The sequence below is a fragment of the Chrysemys picta genome, chromosome 5 (assembly GCF_011386835.1).
Source record: "Chrysemys picta bellii isolate R12L10 chromosome 5, ASM1138683v2, whole genome shotgun sequence".
Taxonomy (NCBI): domain Eukaryota; kingdom Metazoa; phylum Chordata; order Testudines; family Emydidae; genus Chrysemys; species Chrysemys picta.
Window position 1 is genome coordinate 22,037,825 of NC_088795.1, and position 13,835 is coordinate 22,051,659.

General features: G+C 40.9%; 1 protein-coding gene across 4 annotated transcripts in view; it reads right to left on the minus strand.

Annotated features, from left to right (window-relative positions):
* Window positions 1-13,835, minus strand: part of GRID2 (glutamate ionotropic receptor delta type subunit 2) — a 1,049,702-nt gene that overhangs the window by 482,427 nt on the left and 553,440 nt on the right. Inside the window, exon 1 of one of the 4 annotated variants that reach the window (XM_065596094.1) lies at window positions 12,834-13,129. The exons of the other annotated variants lie outside the window; for them this stretch is intronic. The gene's annotated coding sequence lies outside the window, so the exon portion shown is untranslated. Of the gene's footprint in view, window positions 1-12,833; window positions 13,130-13,835 lie in introns of those variants that run through there. 4 annotated transcript variants of the gene reach the window in all.

Consider the following 13,835-nt stretch of genomic DNA (forward strand, 5'->3'; position numbering starts at 1 on the left):
AGTCTGTTATCATTTTAATTAAAAGTCATGTTTGTGTTCAAGATATCTCTTCACTATATTGAAGTTTCTCTCTACAATCAGAACATTCCATGGGAACTATAAATCAAGATTCATTTTTCCACTCAGCTTTACTTCATATTGGAAATATGATGATACATTCAGATGGTTTTCCTGTTTTCTAGTTCAGGTTTAGATCAGATTTATGCGAAGATGCAGATGCCTGTTTGGGTATATCTATACTGCAGCTGGAAGGCAGGGCTGGCTCTAGGGTTCTATTACCGGGTGAGGGGGGCAAGTGGGTATTTTTGGGTCCCTGCATTTAAAAAAACAGCCTCCCTGTGGCTAGTTAGACCCGTGGAAAATGTTGGATTTTGAGAGATTATAAAAGTAATATTTGGCTATTGTTAATATTTTACTAGGATTTATAATTTATATAGAAGATGCTGACTCCCCAATCTGCTGCTGTTCCACTAGATAACTATGTACGTATTTTGGCCTCTCTGGCAATAATTTGGGCCCCTTGAAGATCATTTGACCCTCCCCCCGCTGGGCTGGCTGGAAAATGTGGTTCCCACCACAGGTGGGCATACTTGAGCCAGCTCAGGCTGAGCTAGTGGGCTAAAAAAATTGCAGTGAGAGTTTTGGGTATTGGTGGCAGCTTGGGCTAGCCACACAAGCTTGGCCTTGGGTGGGGTCAGGTGGGCTTGGACTCAGGTGGCTAGCCTGAGACACTGCCCCGTCACAATGTCCATACTGCTATTTTTAGTGAACTAACTCAGCTTGAGCTAGTGTGAATCTGTCTATCCACACTAGGCATCACATCTCACAGATGCAGCATATATGTGCCCTCAACTACTATTAGGAAGCCCTCTTTTCAGATCCGTACTAGTTCAACATATTAAAAGCGACTGCATGTCCTTTCAAGATTAGTCTTCTTTGTGGTGAGTATTATTGACTAGTATAGGAACATGATACAATTTATGTGTCCCAAGCTGAACCTAATGAGAGTTGCTTATGTGGCATTTAAAAGTCCACCATTATTTAATCGTGATACTGAAGGTCACACCCATAGAAGACAAGCATCTTACAGATCCTCATCTTCTCTCACTTCTTGCTTCCTTCTCCGCTCTCTCCCCCTTTCACAGGGCCAGCTCCAGGCACCAGCCAACCAAGGTCGTGCTTGGGGGGGAGGGAGCATCTGGTAAGCAGCAGCCAATCTTGGGGTGGCCAGGGGGCAGCGCGGCGAGGTGCTCGGCGGGGGGTGTTCAGCGGCGCGGGGTTCAGCAGCGCTCCGTGCGGGGTGTGGGGGGGTGTTCGGCAGCGTGGTGCTCCGCAGGAGGGCGGGGGTGTTCGGCAGCACAGCGCTCCACGGGGGTTTCGGCGGCGCTCCACGCTGGGGGGCTTTGGCAGTGCGGCGCTCTGGGGGGGGGGGGGGGGAAGTGTTCTGCGGCGCTCGGCGGGGGTTCAGCAGCTTGGCGCGGGTGTTCGGCGGCACAGCGCTCCACGGGGAGGGGTTCGGCGGCGCAGCGCTCTGCAGGGGTGTTCGGCAGCATGGCGCTCTGCGGGGGTGTTCGGGTGACCCAGAACAGATCCCTGCAGGACCCCACTCGTTACACCCTTCCAGCATGACTGTGAACCACTGACGATTACTCTCTGGGAATGGTTTTCCAACCATTTTTACACCCACCTTATATTAGCTCCATCTAGGTTGCATTTCCCTAGTTTGTTTATGAGAAGGTCATGCGAGACAGTATCAAAAGCTTTACAATAGTCAAGATATAGCACATCTATTGCTTCCCCCCTATCCACATGGTGGTACATATGCATTCTTCACCAAGTTGGGTGGAAATTTGAAATGCCAAGGGAGTGATGGAAAGGTTGATAGCTACTGATTGAAGAGGACTGATGTCTCTTCATGTATACTGCATTTTCTTGTATCAGCAGATCTGGCATATCACAGTTGCAGTAATTCTTCATTTTCATCAAGTTCATTGTTACAAATCTAACATTCTGACATTTTCCAGTAAAAATCCTCAGCCCTTCACAGCTCTCTCTCACATCAATGATGATGCTAAGTAGTGATAAATGATGTACTGTGCACTTTTTCTCACTCCTTCTCTTGGTGTCTACTTCCCTCAGCATTCCCTCCTGAGTACCCTTAAAAGTATGAATAGGGTTTTTTTGACAGTTTTTTTGGATAACAGTCCAATTAAAAAAAGTAAAGCTGATAGGAAGAAAATTGGGATGCTAATGGGGAGAAGGGTTCAAGAGAAGGGATGCCTATGGCAAATCTATTAGTCATAGCAGAAACATCCTGAGAAGTTTGCTGATGAGGATACAGAGGCTGGTTCAAACACAGAACAATTAAACACATATTTTTTGAGGTAAGCTATTCCATTTTAAAAGATGGCCCTTTTGTTATACTTTATGATGTAGCAAAAATCAGAGTTTGACTAATTGTAGAAATCACCACATCTCATCTTCATATTAGGGGATGGTTTTATTTGCCATCGGGCCCCATCAAACTTTCAGAAAAGTGTAAAGGAGTCCTAAAAGTGGGCATAAAGTGCATTCATTTTAAATACATGCTTTTATGTAAACATCTCACATCATATATAGCACATACAGATTGTGTCTAGGCTCATACTTGTTTTCAGGTTTTACTTCTGAAACTGCCAAAAACATCTGCAATATTTACACACAGATTTAACTTGAAGTATTGACTTCAATGTAGGGTGACCAGATAGCAAGTGTAAAAAAAAAAAAAAAAAAAAAAAAAAAAAAAAAAGAGGGCAGGAGGTGGGGGGCTGTAGGTGCCTATATAAGATAAAGCCGGGACTGTTCCTATAAAATCAGGTTATCTGTTCACCCTACTTCAATGGGACTACTTACATGTGTGTTACATACAGCTGATTGGGTCAGCATTCCTTTTTAAAGGCAACAGGCTATGTTTTGGAATAGCCACTGTCTGCAATCACCTTACCAAGCAGCCAGAAATGTCTCCATCCAGGTGACAGTTGCTATCCAAAAGACAATCTCCTGCTTTTAACAAGGAATGCCCACCCAATCAGCTGTATGTAACACAGAAATTAGAAAAGGGTCTTTAAATGATATGACAGATGCTAAGTCCCTCTAAATTTTGGGGCAGCTTGAATCCAAGACCCCAGTTCTGTCTGCTTCTCTAGGTTTTAATAAGGTACTTATTATGCTCCTGCCCACATTGTCCTTAATCTGGATCAGATCCAAACTCAGAGGGGGCCTGTTTTCCAGCAGTGGCACCTACATACTTTAATAATGGGGCACAGAACAGTACCTAGACAGACAGACAGATGGCAGAAATCTGAGAAAGAAGTTACTCAGTGGGAAATTTATACCTTTCAAGATGGCAGAAATCTTCTGAGAGTTTGGCAGTATTCACTTATTATATAATTATATATTACAATTATTTATAACAAATTATATAATATAATTAATTAATTGTTACTAATGACATGCTGTGGTTCCATGGGTTGAAATTCTGGTTCCATTGAAGTCAATGACAGAACTCCCACTGACCTCAAAGGGGCAAGGTTTCAAGCAGGGTCCCTACGCAATGCACTTGCAATAAAATTTTTGAATACATATAAGAGTAACAGACAACAGAAGGTTGGTGTGAGAAGGAATGATTACCGTAAGAGGATCACATGGTTATTCCACCAGGGTGAAATTCTGTAATCCCCGTGTAGAGGCCAACAAAAAGCTTGTGCACCACTTAAATTCCACTTTCTATGACAAAATAGGCCTTAAGCAGGATTTAAGTGGTGCACAAGACTTCTACACAGGTGAATTTCAAATATAATTCAGATGCACATCTTGATGGTTTTATTAAAATAAAAAAAATAAAAATAATTACATCTATATCAGAAACCTTAAGACTAATGCTCATTGAGGTCAATGGAAAGACTGCCATTGACTTCAGTGGGCTTTGGCCCATAACTCTCCTCCATCAACCACCATTTTGGGCTCAAAAACTTAACTCTGAACCTTGGACTAGCCTAAATCAAATTCAGACCCCAATGCCTCCAGGTCGGCTCACCATTCACCAAAATGAACATGGCCATGAGCCCCAGAGTACACTACCGTATGAAAAAGCTAACAGCAAAAAAAAAAAGGAACAATCAAATCCTTTAAAAATATTTTAAATCTGTAGCTTTTAGTGCTTATGCTAAGGAAACAAATTGATGCTTGCACGTTTCTGTGTGCTTGTATTGCCAATTCTGCCATACAACCACCTGGATTAATGGCAAGAAAATCCAGTTCCTACAGATATTATCTGAAAAACAGAGCCAGTTACTAATTTTAAGCACGGGAAAATTCACCCACTTTGGAAATCCTAGCTTTTTTTCCCCCCCCAGAATACTCTGTCTATTCTGCCACTGATACACTGCCCTCTCAATAACAGGAATAGCAGTTGTACATCTTCATCTATAGCACAATACACCTGTAAGGGCAGATTCTGCCCTCTGTTTTATCCATGCAACACCAGTAACTCAAGAGATTTGAGCATTGGTTACTGAAGGCCTTTGTTTCTGAATCTTCATGTTCTTGCAGTCTTCCTGATGTATATTTACAGTGTAGGAAGCTGTGGTGATGGCTTTATTTTCCCTGCATGTTACGTGTGACAGAACAAACACTTATGGACTTAAAAGCCAAAGTACACTGATATCGAATATCTGAATGCCCTTACAGAAAAGAGTTTGGAGGATCTGACCAAATAATATTGTAAGATAATAAAGTTCCTTCATCTTAATACAGTTTCAGGCCAGAAAGATGTATTTATTCTTAAAAAATAAACGAACAAAAAAACCCACACATTAGGCATCACTGGAAAACAAAAAATACATTTCCCCCCCCCCTATAATGGTATATAAATGTGCAAAAGTTCAGGATGTCAGGAAATTCTCCAATACCACTGCAACAGCCATTCAACTATTAAATAAAAGTTTCTGAAATTCTAGCATCTCTTTCTCTCTCTCTCTTTTTTTTTTTTTAATTAAAGCTGCTGAGGAACATTGATTGAAAGGCCTTTTATCCTCTTATTGCTTTTTTTAATTCTTTACCTCAGTCCTTTTATACTCCTCCTTAATCACGAATGCAAATAAAATTCCAAGTGTAATCAGCAGCTGCCTAAGGAGAGCACTGAGCTGGGTTGCCATGGGAACATTCAAGTCAGTCCTTGACAAGAGAAAGAATTATACCTATATCCCTCCCCCCCATCAATTTCAAAACAAATATGCTTCCCTAGAATGTCTGTTCTATATTGACAAATATTTCCCACATGCTCAGTGCCAATGGAAGAACGCTTTGCGTACTAACTCAAACCCTGGCAAAGTGTTGATGTGCTAATCTCACACTCAGTGTTGATCATGCTGAGCTTGAAGCTCCTTGTCATAGGCTGCTCATGATGACAAATATAAAAAAGAAAATGGGTTAGAGGACTAGAAATATCCATAAATCTCATATCCCATATCTCTACAAACAGTCCTTCTTCCAAGGGGGAAGGGATAGCTCAGTGGTTTAAGCATGGGCCTGCTAAACCCAGGGTTGTGAGTTTCAATCCTTGAGGGGGCCATTTAGGGATCTGGGGCAAAAAATTGGATGATTTAGTTGGAGATTGGTCCTGCGTTGAGCAGGGAGTTGGACTAGATGACCTTCTGAGATCCCTTCCAACCCTGATATTCTATGAACACCTCCCCAAGGGGCAGTACCGCTTTTTAATTTCATCTAGAGGAATGACATTATTACCTTTTGTGACAATGTTCCTCCTCTATCTTGGTGAGTCCTGCGCTTATTGGCGGATTTTCTTGCTTCAGAGATTCACCATGTGGGTTGGGGAACAACCCAGAGACCTTCCCCTCTGGAAGAACCCACAGTCCAGGTCAATTGGGAGGTTTGGGGGGAACCCAGGCCCACCCTCTACTCCGGGTTCCAGCCCAGGGCCCCGGGGACTGCAGCTGTCTATAGTGCCTCCTGTAACAGCTGCATGACAGCTACAACTCCCTGGGCTACTTCCCCATAACCTCCTCCAAACACTTTCCTTAGTCTCACCACAGGACCTGCCTCCTGGTGTCTGATAACGCTTGTGCTTCTCAGTCCTCCAGCAGCACACCCTCTCACTCTCAGCTCCTTATGCGTCTTGCTCCCAGCTCCTCACACTCACACCACAAACTGAAATGAGCTCCTTTTAAAACCCAAGTGCCCTGATTAGCCTGCCTTAATTAATTCTAGCAGCTTCTTCTTAATTGGCTCCAGGTGTCCTAATTAGCCTACCTGCCTTAACTGGTTCTAGCAGGTTCCTGAATACTCTAGGGCAGCCCCTGCTCTGGTCACTCAGGGAACAGAAAACTACTTATCCAGTGACCAGTATATTTGCCCTCTACCAGACTCTGGTACCCCACTGGTCTGGGTCTGTCACACTTTCTATTAAACCCCTCTTGAAAGGTCTCGATGACCAATTAAAACAAGAAGCTTCAAGCTCAAGTGATGGAGGAATTTTCAGATGTGTAAGCAAATTCATAAGAAATTTTAATGACTCCTTTCTAACTCAATTCAAAATGAATTTGTCAGATAGGGTCACCACTGAGTTACTGTAACAAAGCTTATCACACTTTAAGTGTAACTGATAGCTATCGATGGTAGCATGATTAAATTCCACAGCTTAGCACAGAACACTGGATTTTAGTCAAACTAATAGCTGGACATAAATTCGTAAGTTTCATCGAGTATTTACAACATTAGCACTCAAGTTTGGATAATGTCAGACACAGCCTTTGAGCAGGTGTGGCTCCTCCGTGCACGTAGATGGTTAGTGTCATACCTCCTTCGCATTGCTGCTTTATGGAAAAGGGAGGAAAAAGCTGCAAATGGAAAAAGTTGAGGAGGAGAGCACATTATTCTTTTTCCCCCCAGTTCAAACACTGCATTTAACAATTGGATTGTAATCTGTTTGGGGAGGAGACAGTGTCTTACTCTAGGTTCTCTACAATGCCCAACCTACTGTTGGCACTCAAACAAACAATAGTAATATTTAGATGCTTCAAAGAATAGCGACCTACCGTCTAAGATACTTATATGGCAGTGTAACAGGATGTGCTGACTCAGGAGCTAATTCAGCACCCTGTCACTTAAATCCCCACCAATTTATATTAATTGAGGTCTGATTGAAAGACAGGCTGTTGGCAGGAGGCGGCCAGTTAACTCAGTGGAGATACACCTGAGAGGATAATTGGGTGGAAGTATGCCCAGCAGCTAGGAAGGAAGGAAGGAAGTGCTAGGAAGAGAGTAAGGAGCTTGAAGGAAGACAGAAGTAGGCAGGAGTGGCTGATACTACTCTATCCTTCCACAAAAGGAAGTGGGGGAAGCTTATTGTAAATATATAATAAAGCACGGTGGTGGTGGTGAAGACGACCTGGAGTGGTTGTGCTCAGTGACTGAGATTTGAAAGGACTCTTCGGGGGAATCACCCAATCACAGGCTGCTATTACCATAATATTTGAGTACCTCACAATCTTACCACCGTTTAATTATGCCCCAGTATTATCCCATTTTGCAGTTTGGGAACAGAGAGAGACAGTGACTTGCCCAATGTCACATGGGGCATCTGTGGCAGAGCAGGAAGTTGAGCCAAAGTCTATAGAATCCCATCAACATAAGCACAGGATCAGCCTTCCTTTCCCAGCGTCTACTGACCATCCATCCAAGGTTTCCCTGAAATAATCATCATCATTTTGCAGTGCCAAACGTAACTCATAGTTTCTAGAGATGGACAAGACAAAGGATTTATTGGAGTTTAGCAAAACCCCAAAGAGGAGTGGTTCAAATCTGGACTCAATTGTACCTGTGCCACCAAAGCTGGAGGAGGAGTAGGAGTGTTGGATAAACATTTCTGATTGTTTCCTTTCTTGTGTTTCATTAGTCCTACAACTCATTAGATTGCATGAAGAACGCCTGATGCTCTTACGGTTATTCTTTGAGGTACTGTAATCAAATCACACTGTTTGGCAGTCCTATAAATAAGAGTAGGTATTCTGGGACAAGACAAGTGATAAATATAACTCACTGCTAATTCAAACTCTCAAACAGATAAAATAAACTATTCTATTCTAGTAATTTTATTTTAATTAGGAAACCTGTATGGACTTGTCCTGATTAAGGATTTAAAAAAATATATGCCTGAAAAGAAATAAAGTAACATGAAATATCAAACATCTGAATAAACATATAAAACCAACATAAATATGTACTGCATTTTGTCTTTATTTATTTTAAACTTTATTTGGCAACTTTATTAAAAGATCAGGGACTAGAGTTTCATGCTTATTTAACACCTGGTTAAACACTATTTAATCCTTTGGCCCTTGTTGAATGTATCCTTATTAAGTGGAATTTCTGCTAATAATGTCCCAAGTAAGCAGGAGTCATCTCTATTCACTCATTAAGTGAAAGCAGTTCCATGGGAGATGTCCCAATAGAGTAACTGTTACAAACAAACACAGGGCACGTCTATACTTACCTCCGAGTCCGGCGGTAAGCAGTCGATCTTCTGGGATCGATTTTATCGCGTCTTGTCTAGACGCGATAAATTGATCCCGGAAGTGCTCGCCGCCGGTACTCCTGCTTGGTGAGAGGAGTACACAGAGTCGACGGGGGAGCCTGCCTGCCACGTGTGGACCCGCGGTAAGTTCGAACTAAGATAGTTCGACTTCAGCTACATGAATAACGTAGCTGAAGTTGCGTATCTGAGTTCGAAGTGGGGGGTTAGTTTGGACCAGCCCACATTCTGGTTAAGTATACTATACTGAAGTAGTTGCTTGCCACCACACACCTGGGATTAGACAGTAATGTAATAACAAAATAATACACCAACAGGTTAAATTTTAAGGAAGTATGCACTTACATTTCTTCTTTGGAAAAAAACCCCAAAAAACAACATTTAAAAAAAAAAAAAAAAAAACAGAGCTTCCACTTTCAGCCCCCATTCTTCTCTGAAAATGAGACATGACAATCAGGCATCCATTACATCTTCACCAGTTTTTAGTGTATTAAATATTTCTTAGTTTTTCAGTACTCAAACACAGAATATCATTTTAAGTAATGTACATCACGATACAAAGGCACAGCTCTATAGCTGTATTTTGTGCTTCCCAATCTTCATAAACCACTGGAGGCCCTTGATTATAGGCAAAGTTTGGCACTCCAAAAATTATGGTTGTGCATGACCAAAAAACAAACAAACAAAAACCAAACTGGGGTATAGTGTATGCTTAGCTTAGCTATCATTTTTTGCTGATACAACTAAGACAGATTAATTTGTTTTGCCTTGTTTCAAACCAAATCTTGATGGTTCAGAAGTTCAGTTTGAATGATGAACAGTATAGTGGGTTCATCTCCACTAAGGAGAAATTGTGACAAAGGACAAAGGAATAGAAGGGGCAGATGGGAAAAAATCCACTGAAAGAAAAGGCTCAGAATATTGGAATGTTATGAAAAATAAAGATAGCCTGAAAAGGAGAAGAAATTGGAGTGATTGCAACTGGTCCTCCATTTATAGCAACATATTTTGGCACTCTATGCATTCATGGGTTTTTCCTCAGGAGCTTGTCCCAATATACCCAAGGTGTGTTTCTAAAGGTACTCCGTGTTAGACTAATTCCATTCTCAGTGGAGTTAATGGCCGTTATACAAATTGTACAACTTGTGAAAATGCCACACCCAGTTTCCCTGGAGTGGAGGAGAGAGTTTGTGGAAGTGGAGGAGACTCAATTTAAGTCTTCACATGAACATAGTATACTGCTAGTACAAATTGATTCCTGCATTGGTCATTTTATTTCATATTTTTTTCCTTGGAGAGTGCAAGGAAGAGAAAAGCAAGCATGGAACAGACTTGTATATCTTTACCCTTACATTTGAAGATCAAGAATGCACTAATCACACCACTGTATGAATGGCTTTGTTGAGGTAGACTACAGTGGAACTATTATGAAACCAACTAGTTATATGAAAGATGTTTGCTATTGCAGGAAAGTGTTAATTTCAGATCATACACATGCTCCTCCTTTATTTGATAAAGAAAGAAACAAAATGTGAGCAGGTTGAGGAACTTGGAAATCTTAACTCTGTTTACATTTGAAATCTGAACTCAAATAGGAATCAGTAAAATCCTGTTCACTAGAGAATAACACATTCTAGAGACTTTTATGAAAGTTAGTGAGCAGAATCTGTTTTTCTTTTACAGTCAACAATCCAGCCTTGTCCAGAACAAGAACCAGGAGAAAACCCAATATGCAACGTACACAGTTTACTCCTTCACCCCCCATCGAAAATAAATAAATAAACATGGTTTCTAAAAAGAATCATAAAGTCTTTATCTCATTATTGTTCTGTATGTAGAGGATTTATTATTTATTGCCTTAAATTACAGTAATATATCTTACTGGTGATTGCTATTGTTGCTCTCTTAATTCTCCTTTTACTGTCAGGTCTGCTTAATATACTCTTTGAAAACTAAAACTAGATGTTCATGTCTCCTTCCCAGGTATCAAATTTTAAATCAGGTTAGTTGCAAGCCTCTGTTAGCACTGTACATTTTACGCTTTTGTGAACAGGACATGTAGTGCATGCTTGATTTTTACATCTTTTACCATTTTCCTTCTGTACATACTATGAGACCGGTCTTGTGGGAGCACAGGAAGAGTTACCCTACATGAAAAGAGAAGTGTAGTAAAGAATCGTATCACACATAGCCTTCTGTAAATCATCTGAATCTTTGGTTAGCTGACCTTCACTGGCAGTGCATTTTCTCACTTCACATACAGCATTATTAAATTGCAAAACTCTTTGTGACCCCCCAACCTTCCACCCACACACCCCATAAACACAACCACAGTCAAACATACAAAATCTTTACAGCTTAGCCAACCAAAGCAAGGGACCTCACAGTTTAGATGCATGTCCTCCTATGACTCAGTCAGTCTATTGCTTATGGCCACGTAGAAGGAGATGTTCTAAGGAGAAAATCAGAGTTGGGTGCCTAACTATACTTCGAGCCCTTGAAAATCCCCTCTGTCACGTAGAGGGCAGATTTAAAAAACAAAAACAAGAAAACCACCATGGTTCAGCTCCCATTTCGCACCTAAATGAAGCAGCCTGTTCTTCAAAAGTGCTGAGCAGCTCCCTCGTCATTTTCAGAGTGTGAGGAATGGCAGTAGGAATTCTGCATTGGTCTCAATGGCAGCAATCGGATGCCTAACTGGGATCTGAACGCTTGAAGATCTAGCCTTACATGTGGAACAATCTTCTCATTGTTTGCAATACACTGGCACAGAGCATAAGTGAAGGATGCATTTTTCACCCTTAATGCTGCATTTCCTTGCTATTTGCCCATTTAAAGCAGAAACCCCTGGTTAATGTTTAGCACAATGTGCCTGGATTTATCTCCCTATTAATGCTGTTTATATGGCACCTTTCACTTAGAACAATCCCAATGCACTTTAATGTTGGTGTAAGTGATGCACAGCACCAAAATGAATATTTATTTTTTGGTTATGGTTGAATTAGATCGGTTTTGGATTGAGATGAGGAGAAGGATTTTCTTATGTTCTGTTAAATGGCAGCCATTAGGCACACTGAACAGGCTGAGGCTCACTGAAATGGAGTCAAATCCTGCCTAAATGTTTTTCTAGTCCCATTTTCTTTTTTGACTACATTTTAATTATCCTCTGCAAAAACCTCCATCATTTGGTGTGGAAAATTCAGCATCTTGCAACAGACTGAGGCATATTATGAACCTTCTAATAGGCAATCTACTCTATAATATGGATTCAGATTGTAATAGTAATTGCTTCAAACATTTGTCTGGATAGGATGTTAACCATCACCACAAACAGTAATTGCTGTGAATCTACCGGTTCCCACTTCGGAAACATGGTTTTGTTTTTCTTTCAATAACAAAATGCACCAGTCACTATTATGAGCTAATGGCCCACGTTTCACTTGAAATAAGTCATCTAAAAATAGAGGGCTAGTCTGATGAACCATTATTTGGTCTATTTTTCTTCCTCCTGTCAAATAGATCACTACAATTTCAATACATAATTATCTTCATCCTCCAGACGTGATCTGCATTTAATAGAAATATTTGATTTTTTTAAAAATTGAAACTGAAAAACAAAGAACTGGTACACTGGCCACCATTGAAAGGATAGACAGCATTTACCAGGGAATGGTATTTAAGGCATTGAAATATTGCACTACATTTAGAATAGCAAATAACTGTGGTACTTCAAATATCACTGTGCAGTAAACTGGGTAAAGATTTATTTTAAAAAAATAGAAGCCTAACTAATGCTAAGCTTCTAAATTCAATAAAATAAGTGGCCTGATTTTCAAAAGAGTTGAACCCTTCCCTGCACTCAGTGATATTTTATTACTGGACCTTGTTTTTAATCAGTCATCTTCCCCTCACTCCTATTGCTTTAGAAAAATAGCTGAAAATAATTACTACATAGTAAATAGTTGGTAACCAGTTAAGACAAACTTTATTAGTACTACCTTAACTGAATTTAAATTAATATACAATATAGTTTGATGTTGCCTTTCTGGGCATTCAGAGGTATTAAGACACACCTTACTGTAATGTAGATAGTTGCCACCAATTTATTCTATTTTATTTAATTATTTCCAGTCATTTTTCCAAGGGCCTGTGTACATGGGGAGTTATTCTGGAATATTTATTCTGATTAACTGTTTCCATTTAACTGCATTTGTGGGTTTTTCTGATGGGGCACACCACTCACCGCTTGTCTGGTGCCTCTGCCTGGTCACTCTCTCCGGTCTGCAGTTCCTATCTCATCCCAGGAACTGCAGCATTCTCTGGCTAGGTCACTCAGAGTTTTCCCCCTTCCAGGGTACAGTCCTCCAAATTCTCCATCACTCCCATAGTGACCTAAACAGTCTTTGCCCCGTCCATGCCTCTTCCCCAGGGTCCAGGGACCCTCTTCCCAGCTGTTCTGGGCTTTCCTCTCCCAGCCCTCCCAGTCCTGCATCTTACAACTCCTGATTTCCCTCCTTGCCCTGGGTGTACCAGCTTCAAACTCTCCTCCTTCTTACCAGGAGTGACTATACTTTCCCAGCTCCCTGGCTTTATAGATCCCACCTGTTCCTGCCTAGTTGAACCTGCATGCAATCAATTTCCTGCTCCCTGATTCTTCCTCCAGGTGCAGCCTGTGGTGTTAACAGGCCTACCAGGCCACCTTAACCCTTTCCAGCCCTTTGTGGGGTGTATACCCCAGCACAGTGCTCTTACTCTAGAATAAGAGCTCCTTAATCCAAATTATCTTAATCCGCTTTGCTAATTTGGAATTAGGCGCTCTTATTCTGGCCTAGCAGCAACTTTAAATTTACACCCTACTTTATTCTAGATTAATTTTCAAGCCCTAAGGCAACAAGGGGAAAAATATGAAAACAGAGTTCAAACATAAAATGTAATATCCATAGAACAGTTGCATTGGGAAAGCATTGGCCATTTAAATGATTGTTTTATACATGCCATAATTATGGCTAACTTGTTTAATCTCCTAGGGTTCATAAACTCCTATATGAGAAAGCTCTGAACTGTGTGGGGGGGAAACAACATAGTTCTAATTGCATCTTGTTTGATGTGACCATTTAAAATGCTAATCCTTTTGCCACATGGCTGTTTTTATAGATATCCAGTATTTATATGGTTGAACTCATCTTTTTTCCCCTAACCCAGTCTCATTATTGTATATGAAATGTTTTGGATCAGGGTTTTTTTA